Source organism: Alnus glutinosa, chromosome 5 (genome assembly GCF_958979055.1).
Source record: "Alnus glutinosa chromosome 5, dhAlnGlut1.1, whole genome shotgun sequence".
Taxonomy (NCBI): domain Eukaryota; kingdom Viridiplantae; phylum Streptophyta; class Magnoliopsida; order Fagales; family Betulaceae; genus Alnus; species Alnus glutinosa.
The window spans coordinates 13,764,918-13,781,330 of NC_084890.1; the positions used below are offsets into that span (position 1 = coordinate 13,764,918).

Here is a 16,413-nt window from a genome sequence, read left to right on the forward strand (position 1 = left end):
TTAGAAGATCTTTCGCAACGTCAATATAGGAATCTTTATTATTCGGCAATCTTATTAATTAAGATATTCGGTATATTCTGCTTATCTCGGCCTCGGCATATTATTTCCATTTCGGAGTATTCTAATCATCTCGTGTAACACTCCAAATTTTAAGATGGGACGTCTTAAATAGAATTTAAGATCTATGCCGATCAATTCAAACTTTTAATTGGTCGATCGACATTATTCTGATAATTGTCTATTTATGCGTCACCTGTTCTTAATTGATAAATAGACAAACCTAAATATCTGATAAAATATATGAGATAATAATATTCTTAATATTATTATATGAGAATATTTATTGGAATAATATATACAAGATTATTGTGTAATATTTATTGTACATAATATTCTTTTGGTCTAATATTATTCAATGTAATAATATTATTAGTGTAATAATGTTATTCAAAAACTAACATTAATTATGAAATGAACTGAGTTCAAAACAGATTTTAATTATACCCTAATGAGTTAAATTAAATGGTAAAGACATGATATAAAAATACCCGAAAAATATCTTATATGTAGATTAATTGAATTTGCAGATTAATTGAATATGAGTGAAAGAATCTTCTGCATAATCCCTATGCGTCATCCTTGTGACTCACCCTTTGAGCTGTACCTGTCATGATTATTCCTGACTCACCCTCACTGTTGCCAACTTGAGCTGCAAGTTCTCCTCCTCCTATATAACTGAGGCTTTGCCCCTTATGTTCCGTGCACTCCTCTCTCTTATTCTTTGTTACTCTTTCTTTCTTCTTCTTGTTTGTCCGGATAACAGAGAGAGAGAGAGAGAGAAGGAGAGTCTGAGAGAGACACTGAGTAAGACCCAAGCCTTCCTCTTTCCTTATTCTTTTTCTTCTCTTCTCTTCTCTTTCCTTCTTCTTGTTTTCTTCTTTCTCAGTTTCGTTCAAGAGACACAGAGACTATGAGAGAGGGAGAGAGTCAAATTGAAGGAGAGTGAGAGAAAGAGAGATCGAAACACTGAGAGGGAGAGAACCAGAGATGACCCGTGACCCGGAGAACCCATGACCCGAACCCCTTCTTTCCCTTTCCGTGATTCTTCTTCTTTCCTCCTTGTCTGGCCGAAAAAGAGAGGAAAGAGATCGGGAGGCAGAGATTCATGGAGAGCCGAGAACCTGTAAAGCTGAACCCGTCAACATCGCCGGAGAAGAGGGACCTAAACCCGATTTCCGGTGGGTCAACGGCAGGTCAACAGTGGGTCGTCGGAGGATGCATTTCCCGGTGAGATTATAGGAGATTTTCGGCGATTCTTCGTTGGATTTTCACAGAAAATCCTTAAAGTAATTTCTTGTGATTTGGCTTAATTAAATCAATTTATTGTTGATTTGATTTGGGTTGTGGTTGGACTAATTAATTGGGTATTTTTGGTGTTATTGGTTTTGTTGGTTGGGTACTAAGCGTGCGTGTGTAGGTGATCGGCCTTGCCCCTGTTTTGGGTTCCCTGTCTCGACCAGCTGTGTGACTGCAAGGTGGCCAAGAGATTACTGGTATGGGTGGCCGAATGAATTTATTGTTGGGTTTTTGTGTATCTGGCCGGTTGTAGTGATTCAGCCAATTTAGTGTATGTGTGTGTCTCGGCTGAGCCATGTTTTGTGTCTCGGTGGTTAGTATTTTAGCTAATTGTGATTTGAGTTGAATTTGATGATGTAGAAGCCGTATGGATTACAGATTATGCGTATTTTTGGTGTCCACTTCCTCTGTCCAGATCATGTTTCCAGTATGTAGTAATGTTTGGCCAAATGGTTTTAGTTAATAAATGGTGATGATTGGGTTTGATTTGTGTGCGGCCATTGATGATAGTTTTGTGGGTTGGAGTAGGTTGGATCTCGTGTTTTGGGTGTTGGGTGATTTATGAGTTTGGACTGTATGGTGATGTTGGGTACCTTGTTGGTTTCGGCTGTGTGTGTGTATTGGCAGGAGGGGTTTTGGGTTCTGAATATCTTGGATTGGTTATGATTATAGAATTTTGGATATTTAGGCTTTGTAGCTTCTTTGGTCAAGTAGTTGTGAGAAGTTAATTGGCCTTTTAGTCTTGGGGTTTGATCAGTTATAGGTATATTGGTTTGATATAATTTTTATAGAAGTCAGGTTTAGGTGGTATTATTGAATAATAATAATAATATTATGTGAAGAAATTATATAAATAGAGTTAGCATTTATGGATGATGATGTTAACACTTTATGTGTATACATATTTATTTATTGCAGATAACGAGTTAAGCGACTGCGGATGTAACAGTAAGTATCTTTATACTTACTAAGGACGAAGCTAGTGGATTTTTCCATAATATTATGTTTACTGCTTTATTTAATTTGTTTGCGCATGTGTAATTTACATGTTTTATATTTTAATTAAACTGATTAATAACAAAGCTGGTGAATGCAGCGGGGGTCAAAGGTATTGCCAGTGGCACCTTAAGTTCCCACAAAGATAATAATAATCAAATGCTGTAACCATAGGTTTACAGGCCAGCTGGGACCTTAGGTTCCTAGCCCCAGATAAAATAAGCTTTAAGTGAGAGTTGGCTAATACAGTGGGGGGTGAAGGTATTGCCAGCTGGGACCGTAGGTTCCCACAACACGCTAAGACGGACCGTAGGTTCCATAACGAGAGAAGTGCAAAAGATGATAATAAAACTTTGCATATAAAACTGTCATATTATTACGTTATGGTATGTTTATATTCAATTTATGTCTATGATTCGCGACTGTATACCATATATTGTATATACATGTGATTATAAAGCCATATTTGCATTGTGTTGCATTCATTATATTATGGGAAACAATGGACTCACTTTAGTAGTTTGTGTTTTTGTATATATATATATTGGTGCAGGTTTGTAGACAAAGATTAGTGCCGAAGAGGTTTTAAAGCTAAGGATGCATAGATTGTATTTTGTTTATAGTTTTCTATGTTTATAACATTTTATGTTGACAAGATTGCTAATAATTTTCATGTATTCTCTTGTATCACTATTGACACATGTTTTCATGTATTTGTTCTAAGTATTCTCTAATGGATGTCTAGAGGTATTTTAGTTAGAAGCTCTGTGTTATTTAATTCCAAGTCAGTTGGATATACTATATTTCGCTGCCAAATCTTAACTCTGATAATGATTGTAGTAAAGTCACGTGAAAATAGAAAATTATTTTCACTTACACCTTTTTGTAAAAGGCGAGGCGTAACGGTTTGGTATCAAAGCAGTTTGCTCTGAGGATCGATGGACTTGACCTTAAGAGTTTAGAAATGACACAAGATCTGTAGGTATAAACCAAATTTTTGAAAAAAAATACTTTGTGTGAATTTTGATGTTGTGTGATGTATGCTTATTTATGCTTCCATCCTTGGATGGGTTATGAATGTATGATCTCAATGTTTTGCTATATATTTGAAAACATATTAATCTGATTTGCATACTAAGTGAAAATTGTACTAAGAAAATGATTTTGAAATGAGGAAAATGTTTTAAGAATAAAATTTCAATATTTGTTACCTTGGTTGCAAAAATAAGGTTTAGATGTGATAAAAACATCTTAAAAAGTTTTGTGAAAATAATAAAAATATGCATATTTGTATTTTTGTTTACGAATTAAATATTTGTATCTGGATAAGAAACACTCTTTCAGGTACTACTAATATGGTTCAAAAAGATTTTGAAATATGCTTAAAAAAGATTTTGGAACACAATGGAGTTTTATGAAAACAAAGGATTAATAAGTAGAAGCTTTTAAAATATATATGGCACATAGTGCTCCTTTGATTCTATTTATAAATAAATGTCATCAGTTTTTCGTATATGACCTAGAGTTTAAAATCTATAATTTTATATGTATTCAATTAATATTGCAAGTTTATTTGATCTCTCTACAAAGCTACTAGATAAATGATTGTTTTAACATTTGATAAGCATCTTGTTATCAAGGTCTAATAGATTTAGATATCTTAGTGCAGAGACCTCCCACCCTGATGACGATCCCAGTGTAAGATGGATAAGAAACCTGAGGTATGTAAATAGAAGTAATTTCATGATTAAGATGATTTGATATCTAGTATTATCTTGAGGTATAGTCATGAAATGCTTTTTGGAGATATAGATTACAGAATCTAGATGCTTAATACCTTGACAAAATTTATGGATATTAAGTTGATAAATTTATTAAGCGAATATTTCATGTGCTTAAAGATAATATTTTCTATGACCATAATAAGGATAACTTGAGGATCAAAAGATAAACATTGGGGCTTTGAGGATTATCCGATTGACTCTAGAATGTAAGAAAAGATATGTTATGACTGATTCCAAATCTGGTATCTTTTGAAAATAAGTGTATAAAGCGTAGATTACTGATTTATATATATTTGAGGAAATTAATTGATTGAATAATTTGATGATATTTGGAGGGATTATCTTTCTGTGCATCTTGGAGAAGTTTGAATCTATTAATTGATGAATTGTTGAGGTTTTCCAGAGCTTAGGTTAAATTAAATTTTGAATATGTGATTCATTTATTCTCTTTGAAAACATTGCTTGATGGATAGATATTTTAATTATCAGATTTGAGGATAGATTGACTACATAATTAAGTTGGATTGATATTAAGGATCTAAGCTAATGATTTTCGAGGATGATAGTATTTAAACGGGGGTAAGGAAAAGGTCATGGTACTATATAAAGAAATAAGGAAATAAAAGTTTGAGGAATTGTGATGATTTTATAAGACCATATCTTTTTCCTCGCACATCTTTGATAGGATTGATTAAAGGTTATCAAGGAAATGTGAGAAGCTCAGAAAGAAGACTGCAATGTTTGAGGTATGAACTGTTGATCATTCAGGTATCTTGGGATTTACATTGCTGAGAACTTGATAAGGATTATTGCATATGATGATTCAATCGGTAGATTTTGAAATTATTTAAGCAATAAAATTGCTGATTAAAACCATTGGTGATAGGAATTTTGCGATCATTAAGGAATTACTCTTTTGAAAAGATATTGATATCCAAGCCTTTCCTTTTGAGGTATAGATTGATATTCATAGCATATGATGTCCATGAATGATTTGCTTTTAGTCCTAAGTCATACGAAATAGTAAGATGAAAGATCTCATATTGTAACCAACATTAGATTCATTGTCTTCTTCTCTATCACTTGAATGGTCGATTAATTATCCTTGCCACTGTGTTTGTTTGATTGATTGATTAATTGTTCTTCGTCATAATTGAACAACGATGAGGACGACATCAACAAAGGCTTGCAACATTCGGAACCAAGAAAGATTTTCCACACCATTGAAGGATAACAGAAACCCTTATGTCTTGGTAAGCCGCGCCTTGAAATGGGTAATCTTCTCTTAATCTTCGCAAACACAAACCAATGGGTTAAAGACTAGCCTAAAGAAACACCAAAAAGAAGCAATGGACAGCAAGATTAGAATTACGCATACCTATGCTCACACCAAGAAGATCAAGAGTTAATACGATACAAGTTTGCTATTGGATAAGCATACAAGGTAAGTACGTAAACCTTCTTGGTTATATTTAAAATTGAGTAGAGCTAGTACTCAACTTTTTGAATTAAGAATTTATATCCTTAAGAAGTACAACATTAGCAGGATAGCTTTATTCATATAGGGTTAGTACTCACCAAGACTTTTGGATATATATATATATATATATAGCTATGAAGTTGGTTTAATTTTGACACTCTTGATTCCTAGTTTTAGTTATGGTAAACTTGAGGATGAGTTTAAGTTGCTTTGGTTACTGAATTGTGATCATAGTAATTATAAATCTTAGTCAAATGAATGGAGGAATTCTATGGTGATATTTTAGATAATCTGAGATAGATGATTTTTAATTGAGGATTTACAAATTGACGTCTCATTGGCTAAACTTGAAGATTTACAGAGATTAAATATTGATCTTATGGTATTCGCCAAATATTGAAATTTGATGATAGATTGATATTTTTGAGGTAATCTTTAATTTCTAAGTTATGAGATATGATTCGAGTTACTGAAAGGATTTTGATGACCTTGTAGAAAAGGACTTAAGTGTTTGATATTGGAAAGCAATACATTAAAATAAATCCATTCTTGAAGTTCATTTGGATAGAAATTTTGTTTATGGATTTATAGTATTAAATTTTTTGGAATCATGATAGAATGATTATGACAACTTGGAGACTAGGTCATGATATACCACTGATATCGATGCCTAGTTGAAATTTAGGAAAGTGAAAAATGCTACGTGGTAAAAAAAATGAAGATTGTTCCTAAATCAGGTGACTGATTTTGACGTTTGATGTGATACCTTATTGATTTTGGAATGATTGATTTCTTGAATTGACTATTAAATAAATGTTTGATTACTAGCTGATCTATATCGAGGTTAAACCTTGCAGTGGAATGCAAGGAGGGTGTTTAAATTATAAATTGAGGTCTATGGACTAATTTGAAGATAGGATTTAATGACATTATTTTCTTACACCCTTTTTGTGGATAAAGAAGAACAAAAGAAAATTGATTGAATAAGGGTTATTTGTGGAACTTGATTTTAAGCCTTACACTCCAGTTAATGATATCATGAATTTTAAGGATAGTCATAACTGTTTAGACCAAAGTACTTATGATGCAATACAAATCTGAATTCGAGATAAATTTCTGAGATATATGATGTCAACCTAGTTGATTGGATGAGACGACTAACTATTTGAATATTGTCATTTAAAGAATCTCAAAGATTAAGATATGATTCAAGGTCAAACAACTGGGAAATCTATTTCAGTCTTCCACTAAGCCGCACTTGAGGATGATTGAGGTAAGTGATGCCTTGATTTGAAATTTTTGCTTAGCGTGATCTATTATTATAATATGATTTATGTTTCAAGGTCTGAAGAAATAAGGGCTAACTCTTATTTGAGGAATAGAAATAGTTAGACCTGGATTTATGTTAAATGATTTTTCTAATGGAAAGAAACTCCTACACCTAAGGAATAATTAAAGGACGTACCTTTAAACAAGATGTTGGACCCTGAATAAGATTCTTCCCTAAGATTGGTAGCTGGAATTTTCAATAACATAAGATGAAATTCCAGCAAATTACTTGAGGTATTTGGAAATACAATGATCTGGTCAGGTACTGCTAACACGGACGAATAAAGTCGATGAGGGTCTACGACTAGAGCAGATCTTTACATTGAAGCATAGAAATAGAAATGGAAATGATGTGGATGGTGAAGGTCAGATAGAAGAACATATAAGTTAGGGTGTTATGGCAAGATGATAGAAAATATGCATTATTTTTCCTTCCTTAGAACACTTTTAAGTGGTGATAGTTAGAGTAATTTATGTTCAACAATTAAGTTCTATGTTTTAAAATCTGACCCTTGACTCTAGATTTAGAAATCTAAATCTTCGTTTAGGAAAACTTTACAGTTTTCGAATTTCGATGACGAAAATCCATTAAGGGGGGAGGGATGTAACACTCCATATTTTAAGACGAGACGTCTTAAATAGAATTTATGATTTATGGCGATCAATTCACACTTTTAATTGCTTAATCGACATTATTCTAATAATTGTCTATTTATGCGTCACCTGTTCTTAATTGATAAATAGACAAACCTAAATATCTGATAAAATAGACGAGATAATAATATTCTTAATATTATTATATGAGAATATTTATTGGAATAATATATACAATATTATTGTGTAATATTTATTGTACATATTCTTTTGGCCTAATATTATTCAGTGTAATAATATTATCAGTGGAATAATGTTATTCAAAAATTAACATTAATTATGAAACGAACTGGGTTCAAAACAGATTTAAAAATATACCCTAATGAGTTAAATTAAATGGTAAAGGCCCTATATCAAAATACCTGGAAAATATCTTATATGCAGATTAATTGAATCTGCGGATTAATTGAATCTGGGTGAAAGAATCTTCTGTGTAATCCCTGTGCGTCATCCCTTGTGACTCACCCTTTGAGCTGTCCCCTGTCATGATAATTCCTGACTCACCCTCACCGTTGCCAACTTGAGCTGTAAGTTCTCCTCCTCCTATATAACTGAGGCTTTGCCCCTTATGTTCCGTGCACTCCTCTCTCTTATTCTTTGTTACTCTTTCTTTCTTCTTCTTGTTTGTCCGGATAACACAGAGAGAGAGAGAGAGAGAGAGAGAGAGAGAGAGAGAGAGAGAGAGAGAGAGAGAGAGAGAGAGAGAGAGAGAGAGAGAGAGAGAGAGAGAGAGAGAGACCCAAGCCTTCCTCTTTCCTTATTCTTTTTCTTCTCTTCTCCTCTCTTTCCTTCTTCTTTCTCAGTTTCGTTCAAGAGACACAGAGACTATGAGAGAGGGAGAGAGTGAAATTGAAGGAGAGTGAGAGAAACAGAGACCAAAACACTGAGAGGGAGAGAACCAGAGATGACTCGTGACCCGACGAACCCGGAGAACCCATGACCCGAACCCCTTCTTTCCCTTTCCGTGATTCTTTTTCTTTCGTCCTTGTCTGGCCGAAACAGAGAGGAAAGAGATCGCGAGGCAGAGATTCATGGAGAGCCGAGAACCCGTAAAGTTGAACCTGTCAACGCCGCCGGAGAAAAGGGATCCAGACCCGATTTCCGGTGGGTCATCGGCGGGTCAACAGTGGGTCGTCGGAGGATGCGTTCCCGGTGAGATTATAGGAGATTTTCGGCGATTCTTCATTGGATTTTCACAGAAAATCCTTAAGGTAATTTCTTGTGATTTGGCTTAATTAAATCAATTTATTGTTGATTTGATTTGGCTGTGGTTGGACTAATTAATTGGGTATTTTTGGTGTTATTGGTTTCAGTTGGTTGGGTACTAAGCGTGCGTGTGTGGGTGATCGGCCTTGCCCCTGTTTTGGGTTCCCTGTCTCGGCCAGCTGTGCGTATGTGTGTGGTGTTCTTCCTCTGTTTTGCCACTCAGCTAACTATGGGTGTGGGTGTTGAATTCTTGTAGTTATACTTTGATGGGTTTTGACTGCAAGTTGGCCAATTGATTACTGGTATGGGTGGCCGAATGAATTTCTTGTTGGGATTTTGTGTATCTGGCCGATTGAAGTGATTCAGCCAATTTAGTGTATGTGTGTGTCTCGGCTGAGCCATGTTTTGTGTCTCGGTGATTAGTATTTTAGCTAATTGTGGTTTGAGTTGGATTTGATGATGTAGAAGCTATATGGATTACAGATTATGCGTATTTTTGGTGTCCTCTTCCTCTGTCCAAATCATGTTTCCAGTATGTAGTAATGTTTGGCCAAATGGTTTTAGTTAATAAATGGTGATGATTGGGTTTGATTTGTGTGCGGCTATTGATGAAAGTTTTGTGGGTTGGAGTAGGTTGGATCTTGTGTTTTGGGTTTTGGGTGATTTATGAATTTGGACTGTATGGTGATTTTGGGTACCTTGTTGGTTTCGGCTATGTGTGTATTGGCATGAGGGGTTTCGGGTTCTGAATATCTTGGATTGGTTATGATTATAGAATTTTGGATATTTAGGCTTTGTAGCTTCTTTGGTCAAGTAGTTGTGAGAAGTTGATTGGTCTTTTAGTCTTGAGGTTTGATTAGTTATGGGTATATAGGTTTGATATAATTTTTATAGAAGTTAGGTTTAGGTGTTATTATTGAATAATAATAATAATATTATGTAAAGAAATTATATAAATAGAGTTAGGATTTGTGGATGATGATGTTAACACTTTATGTGTATACATATGTATTTATTACAGATAACGAGTTAAGAGACTGCGGGTGTAACAGTAAGTATCTTTATACTTACTAAGGACGAAGCTGATGGATTTTTCCATAATATTATGTTTACTGCTTTATTTAATTTGTTTGCGCATGTGTAATTTACATGTTTTATATTTTAATTAAACTGATTAATAACAAAGCTGGTGAATGCAGCGGGGGCCGAAGGTATTGCCAGTGGGACCTTAGGTTCCAGCAAAAATAATAATAATCAAATGCTGTAATCATAGGTTTACAGGCCAGCTGGGACCTTAGGTTCCTAGCCTCAGATAAAATAAGCTTTAAGTGAGAGTTGGCTAATACAGCGGGGGGTGAAGGTATTGTCAGCTGGGACCGTAGGTTCCCACAACACGCTAAGACGGACCGTAGGTTCCATCACGAGAGAAGTGCAAAAGATGATAATTAAACTTTGCATATAAAACTGTCATATTATTGTTTTATGGTATGTTTATATTCAATCTATGTCTATGATTCGCAACCGTAGACCATATATTATATATACATGATATTGGTGCAGGTTTATAGACAAAGATTAGTGCCGAAGAGGTTTTAAAGCTAATGATGCATAGATTGTATTTTGTTTATAGTTTTCTGTGTTTATAACATTTTATGTTGACAAGATTGCTAAAAATTTCCATTTATTCTCTTGTATCACTATTGACACATGTTTTCATGTATTTGTTCTAAGTATTCTTTAATGGATGTCTAGAGGTATTTTAGTTAGAAGCTCTGATGTGTTATTTAAGTCCAAGTCAGTTGGATATATTATATTTCGCTGCCAAATCTTAACTCTGATAATGATTGTAGTAATGTCACGTGAAAATAGAAAATTATTTTCACTTTCGCCTTTTTGTAAAAGGCGGGGCGGTACATCTCGACCTCGGGATCTTTTGGTCGTCTTGGCCTCGAAAACTTTGAGTCGACTCGAGAAATTTCATATCTGGACCTCGGCAACTTTACGTAGACTTGGCATCGGAATGCTCTTTCGATCTCGATCTCGATCTCGACCTCGACATCTTTTTCCTTTTATACTTCCAATGTCGGCAAATAGCTTTCCTCATGTTCATTCGATGCCAACGACACAATTGTCCATGAATAAGCCGATTTGGCCATAATTCCAATGTCACGTCGGACCCTCTCAGTAATAAGGGTATCTCGGGAACAAGATGGAAATCTTGTCCTACATCAGGCACCCCTTCTAACACAAAACTCGTCCTCGAGTTTTCTTGAAAGTATGGTTGTTCCTCCAGGAGTTGATTCTTGAATAGATAATTGCCAAGCGCCTCCATCACCTTAGTGATTTGCATCCACTGAATATGTTGTTCCCGAGATGGTGGACACCCTTCACGAGGTGGCGGGAGTGATTCTCCATATCTTCCGATGGTGCCCACCTCGACCATGATCGGAAGGTCTTCTGTCTTCTGCTGGCCATGATTCTCCCCCACTTTAGAAAAACTCGACCACGAGTTTTTGTTCAATTTAGTCTTGCCGAGTATGAGAATGAACCGCATCTGCAACATCCTTTTCTCCTTCCATTTAAACCCCATGTCGGCGAAGTGAGGAAGTCGTCTGAGCCTACTTCCCACCCTCGGTAAAACATGTATGCTAAATGGACACATAGTGTGTGTGTGTGTGTCGTCTCTTTGTTGAGGTACGATTGATGGTTGTTGCAAAATATAAGTGGCATGATCATCTTTATTAAATTTGGACAACTCACCTCTACCATGGTCACCATGAATTGTAATAGGACTCTCGTCATCTTCTCCACTTGGGTCGGCATTTTCCTTTGTCACAATTATGATGCCGGTGCCTTTTTGCCTCTCGTCCTCTCCTTCTGTGACGCTTCTTCCAAAATCTTCCTTTTGGCAATTTCTTTTATGTCCGAGCTGTCTGTGATGGGAAACACAACCTCCTTCACTGCAATCCGCCTTGGGTGTGAGCAGGTGGGGCTAGCGTCGTCATCGCCCATGCTTTGAGGTGGTTCAATGGGGTTGGTTGGGATGGGCCCGCTGACTCTGCTTCCCGGACCTCGGTTGGCAGGCGATAATTGTCACTGAGGCGGTGGTGAATGGGCTGTCACAGGCCTTGGTGTCAGACTGGATGTTTGTGAGGGCGTGAATTGCTGCGCCGCTCGCCATTCCTTCATGGTAAACGTAACAGCTTGTGGTGTAGGAACACAATCAACAAACGGCCGGCCACGAGTCATCTCGTCGACGCAATTCCGATTGTGATAGTGATGCCTTTTGCCGTTCAACCTAAGTATAGCGATGGTTTGTTCTATCTCCCGCATCATACGGTTAATATTACAAAGTCGCTGTCCTTGGGCGTCATAGGCTGCCCAAAGGGCCTGCACTCCCCGCTCTTCGTCGTCGGAGTGGTTTCCAGAGTTTCCGTTTCTTGTCATCAGACCAGGATAGTCAAGGCTCTGATATCAATCGACGTAGCGCGGGCGGATAGGAGTAAAGAGAATCTGTGTTCTCAAGCACAAACATTCAACTCGCAAGTTGAAGAGGATAAACAAACTTTCATTCAATAATAATCAATCGTTCCCTTTCTTCTTACATAGCATTCCTATTTATAGTGAAGCCCTAGTGACTTGTGAAGGAATAAAATAATAGTAAAAGATATCATCAAATCCTCATTAATGAGAGGAGATTTGATGGACAAGGTAATCCCCTGATTTAAGGAAAAGTACTACAAGATAATTATCAAAAATAAAATATGGAAGTCATCAACTCTTCCATGATTTTCGCACAGAATCCCAAGAAATCTGCTCGGCTGCCAGTAATGAATTCAAACCATAGGTGGCCGGTTTTTGCATTTATCTTCAAACACACCGTGAAGGAGGACGAGTTGAATTCTCTTCAACTTTCCATATTTACTCAAATCTCATATTAGTTCTTGTATAGTATATACAAGTGTTAATTATGGCATATTTTATCTATTGAACCCTATCCCTAGACATATACTATTTATAGTATATGTACGTATAGTTAGGGTTTACATTTGTGTACTACATACACATACAAAATTTATGCTTTACAAAATATATAGGTCAACTTGGGGGTTACTATTATTTACATAATGTATATATACCATCTATATACCCTAACCCTAGATTTTTGCTATATATATAAAAACTTTATACTTTAACAAATTATAACTACTTAATTAATTCAACATATATACTTTTTCTGCGTATATTTAATTTATTGAACTCTAACGTATAGTATATACACTTAGGGTTAGGGTTTATATTTGTATATTACAAATACAATATATATATATATATATATATATAGTAACGTGGCTAAATGACACTTTTCTGTACTATATATATACATTTTTAAATTATTCACATTAAAAAAAGGAATATTACTTTATATATTCCAACATATATGCTTTTTCTAGGTATATTTAATTTATTGAACTCTAATGTACCCTAGTTTAGTGCTATATATAGTATATATATATTTAGGGTTATGGTATAGTTTTAAGGTTAGGGTTTGTGTTTTAGGGCTTAGAGCTTAGGGTTTAGTATTATGTATAGTATATACACTTAGGGTTAGGGTTTGTATTTGTGTATTACAAATACAATATATATATATATATATATATATAAAGCATTTTAAATTTATATAAAATATTATACAATGCGTGACGTGGTTAAATGACATGTGGCACAATAGCCACGTGTTTACTCCCACGTCACACAATGGGCAACGTGTATAACTAATACACGTCGCCCATTCGCCACGTGTATTGGACCACATGGTAAATATTGGGCCAGGCATGCTGCGCAAGACAATTCTGCGCGCGCCACCTGCCCTGAAAAAATAATAATAATAATAAAAATTTGAAAAATAAAAATTCAAAAAATAAGATATTTTAAATGGGTAGCTTCCAGAGGCTACCCATTTCGACCGTATCTATCTATCTCTCTCACACAGCACAACCGTCCCCCGTCCCCCGTCCCCCGTCCACCACCACCGCGCATTCGGCCTCCCCTCCGGCAACCGTCTCCATCGTCCACTCCCTCTCACTCTCTCTCTCTCTCTCTCTCTCTCTCTCTCTCTCTAACCTAAAAGGCCTACCATCCGACCACCACCTCCGGCCAGCGACACAGCCCCTGTTAATGTTTTCTTTCACTCTCTCTCAGCTCAGTTCCCTCTCTCTCTCTCTCTCTCTCGATTTACACAATATTTTTAATGATTTTTTTTTCTCCAAAAATGCAGGTACACACAAGCAACCATCCTTACACTACAAAATTCACTTTGAGTAATTTTTACATTTTTGTCTTGATTTTTTTTTTTGCTATTTCTATGTTTTTTTTTTTTTTTGGAGGGGGGGGGGGGGGGGGGGGGGTTTAAATTGTTGATGTGAGACGATTTGTGATATATTTTAATGTGCTATTATGAATTTGGGGTGCGATTATGAATTTTGGTAATTTTGGGAAGAAAAAAAACAAAAAAAAAAAAACAAATTCGCCAAAATTTTAACTTTATAAAAATATGTTCGTAACCAACAATGACAAATGACAAATTAAAATTAAAATCGAAAATTGTAATCAATAATTTGTGTTATGAATATATATAAATTGTAATAAAAAAAATAGATAGTGCTTCTAATATATATAAATTGTGTTGTTTTTTTTGGAAAAAAATTTTAAACAAATTTTCCACCGTCCACCATTTACAATAATGTTTGTAATAAAAAATTTATAACAAATGTCATAAATAACCAATAGCAACGAATACGTTTTTCTCTTTCATTTTTAATTTTAACTGTTGATGTGAGGAGATTACAGATTTCTAAGAAGAATTTGGTATCGTCTGAGAAAAACAAAAAAAAAACAAAACAAAACAAAACAAAACAAAAAAACAAAAAACAAAACAAAACAAAAAAAAAAAATCAAAATTTCCCACATATGCATATATAAAAATAATATACGGAATCCCACATTTTAAAACAAACGCCAAATTTATACACTTTAATTGGCCACGTTCTTACCTTTTTTTTTTTATAAGTTTAATTTTTTATGTGAGAAGATTCTAAAAATTTTAAGGTAATATGAATATAGATGAATTTTATTGTCTTCGAAAAAAAAATGGATAACTTCACAAAAGGGTATCAACCTATAGGTCGTTTTGACGGAAGGACACTAAACTTCAAAAACTGTCAAACCCAGGTATTCAATTATCCTAAACTCTCACTTTAGGGTATTTCGTCTGGTTTAGGCGTTAAAACCAGACGGAATTGCAATCACGTGACATACACGTGACTTTTTCGGCCGTTTCTACCCGTTTTGCCCCCAACCTAAACTCTATGTTTTGCATATATCATTCAACCGTTTTGTATATTAAATAACATTTTAAAATCAGATTTTTCCCCAAATCGTTTTTGAACTCTCGTGAAAACCGAACTCCACCCGTTCGACAATATTTTGAGAAGAACCCTAACAGCGATGGTTCCCCGTTCGACAATGTTATTTAATTCTATTTTGTTTGCCATGTTGTTCATTTGTTTTTGTAGTTGGGTGGCTCCTCCAGTGCCCCACCTGTGGTCCATTCTACTGCACCAACCTCCAGTGCCCCATTTGTGGATCATCCCACTCAACCAACCTCTAGTGCCCCACCTGTGGATCAACCCACTGCACCAATACAAAGTGCCCCATCTTTTGGTAATCCAACAACTAGTAGGAGTCAAAAGAGGACAAGAGGAGAAGGTTTGATCACTTCATTCACACAGCATGGGGGTCAAAGTAGGAAGCAGGGCACTCTGGGTTTGGCCACTAGGACAAGAGCATCTGCAAGATTGAGATCAAGTGCTACACAAGCTAGCAACCCAAATAGTAGAGGCAAGCTTGTAGTTGATCTCACTAGGGACCTCGTTGGACCATCCAAAATCCCAGGGAGTGGACCTGCATGCTCATGGGGTCCTCCAAAAGGTGGCATCACTTTTAGAGTTGCCTCCCCCACCCCTTGATTTTGATATTAGCAAATTGAAAACATCTACTAACATTCCGCCGCCTGGTGTTGAAGGAATTGTAGAGATAAACAAGGGTAAGACCATTGGAAGAAAACATGACAAAGGGAAGAAGAAGATTTGGCAAGTCTAATGTGTGTTGTTTGTTGGTTATGTAATTTGGGGTTAACGTTTTTGAAAGGTCATGAACAGCATGGTTATGATGGTTATGTTCTTGTAGTTTGACTTATGATATTTTTTTGGAAGGTCATGAACAAGGGTGTAATTTGATGGTTATGTTATTGTAGTTTGACTTATGTAAGTTTTTTGGAAGGGCATGAACATGGGTGTAATTTGATGGTTATGTTATTGTAGTTTGATTTATGATATTTTTTTGGAAGGTCATGAATAGGGGGTTATGTTATTGTAGTTTTTGGAAGGCCATTTGTTGTTTTCTACATTGGTTCATTTGTGTATGGAAGGGCAGTTGTGCATTATGTGGTCAATCATATTTGTATGCTATTTGTGCATTGATGCTTATGTTGGTACCATGCCAAACAGGCAGCATGAGTTACAAATGACACGGTACCAACATTTCACA

At 35.6% G+C, this 16,413-nt stretch overlaps 1 long non-coding RNA gene across 1 annotated transcript; it reads left to right on the forward strand.

Moving 5' to 3' along the window:
- The first annotated feature begins 665 nt into the window (after nt 1–665).
- Nucleotides 666–9,996, forward strand: LOC133868213 (uncharacterized). The gene is made up of 4 exons (XR_009900307.1): nt 666–1,287; nt 2,275–2,304; nt 2,906–8,810; nt 8,913–9,996. It is a non-coding gene; the product is annotated as an uncharacterized LOC133868213 (long non-coding RNA).
- The last annotated feature ends 6,417 nt before the right edge of the window (nt 9,997–16,413 follow it).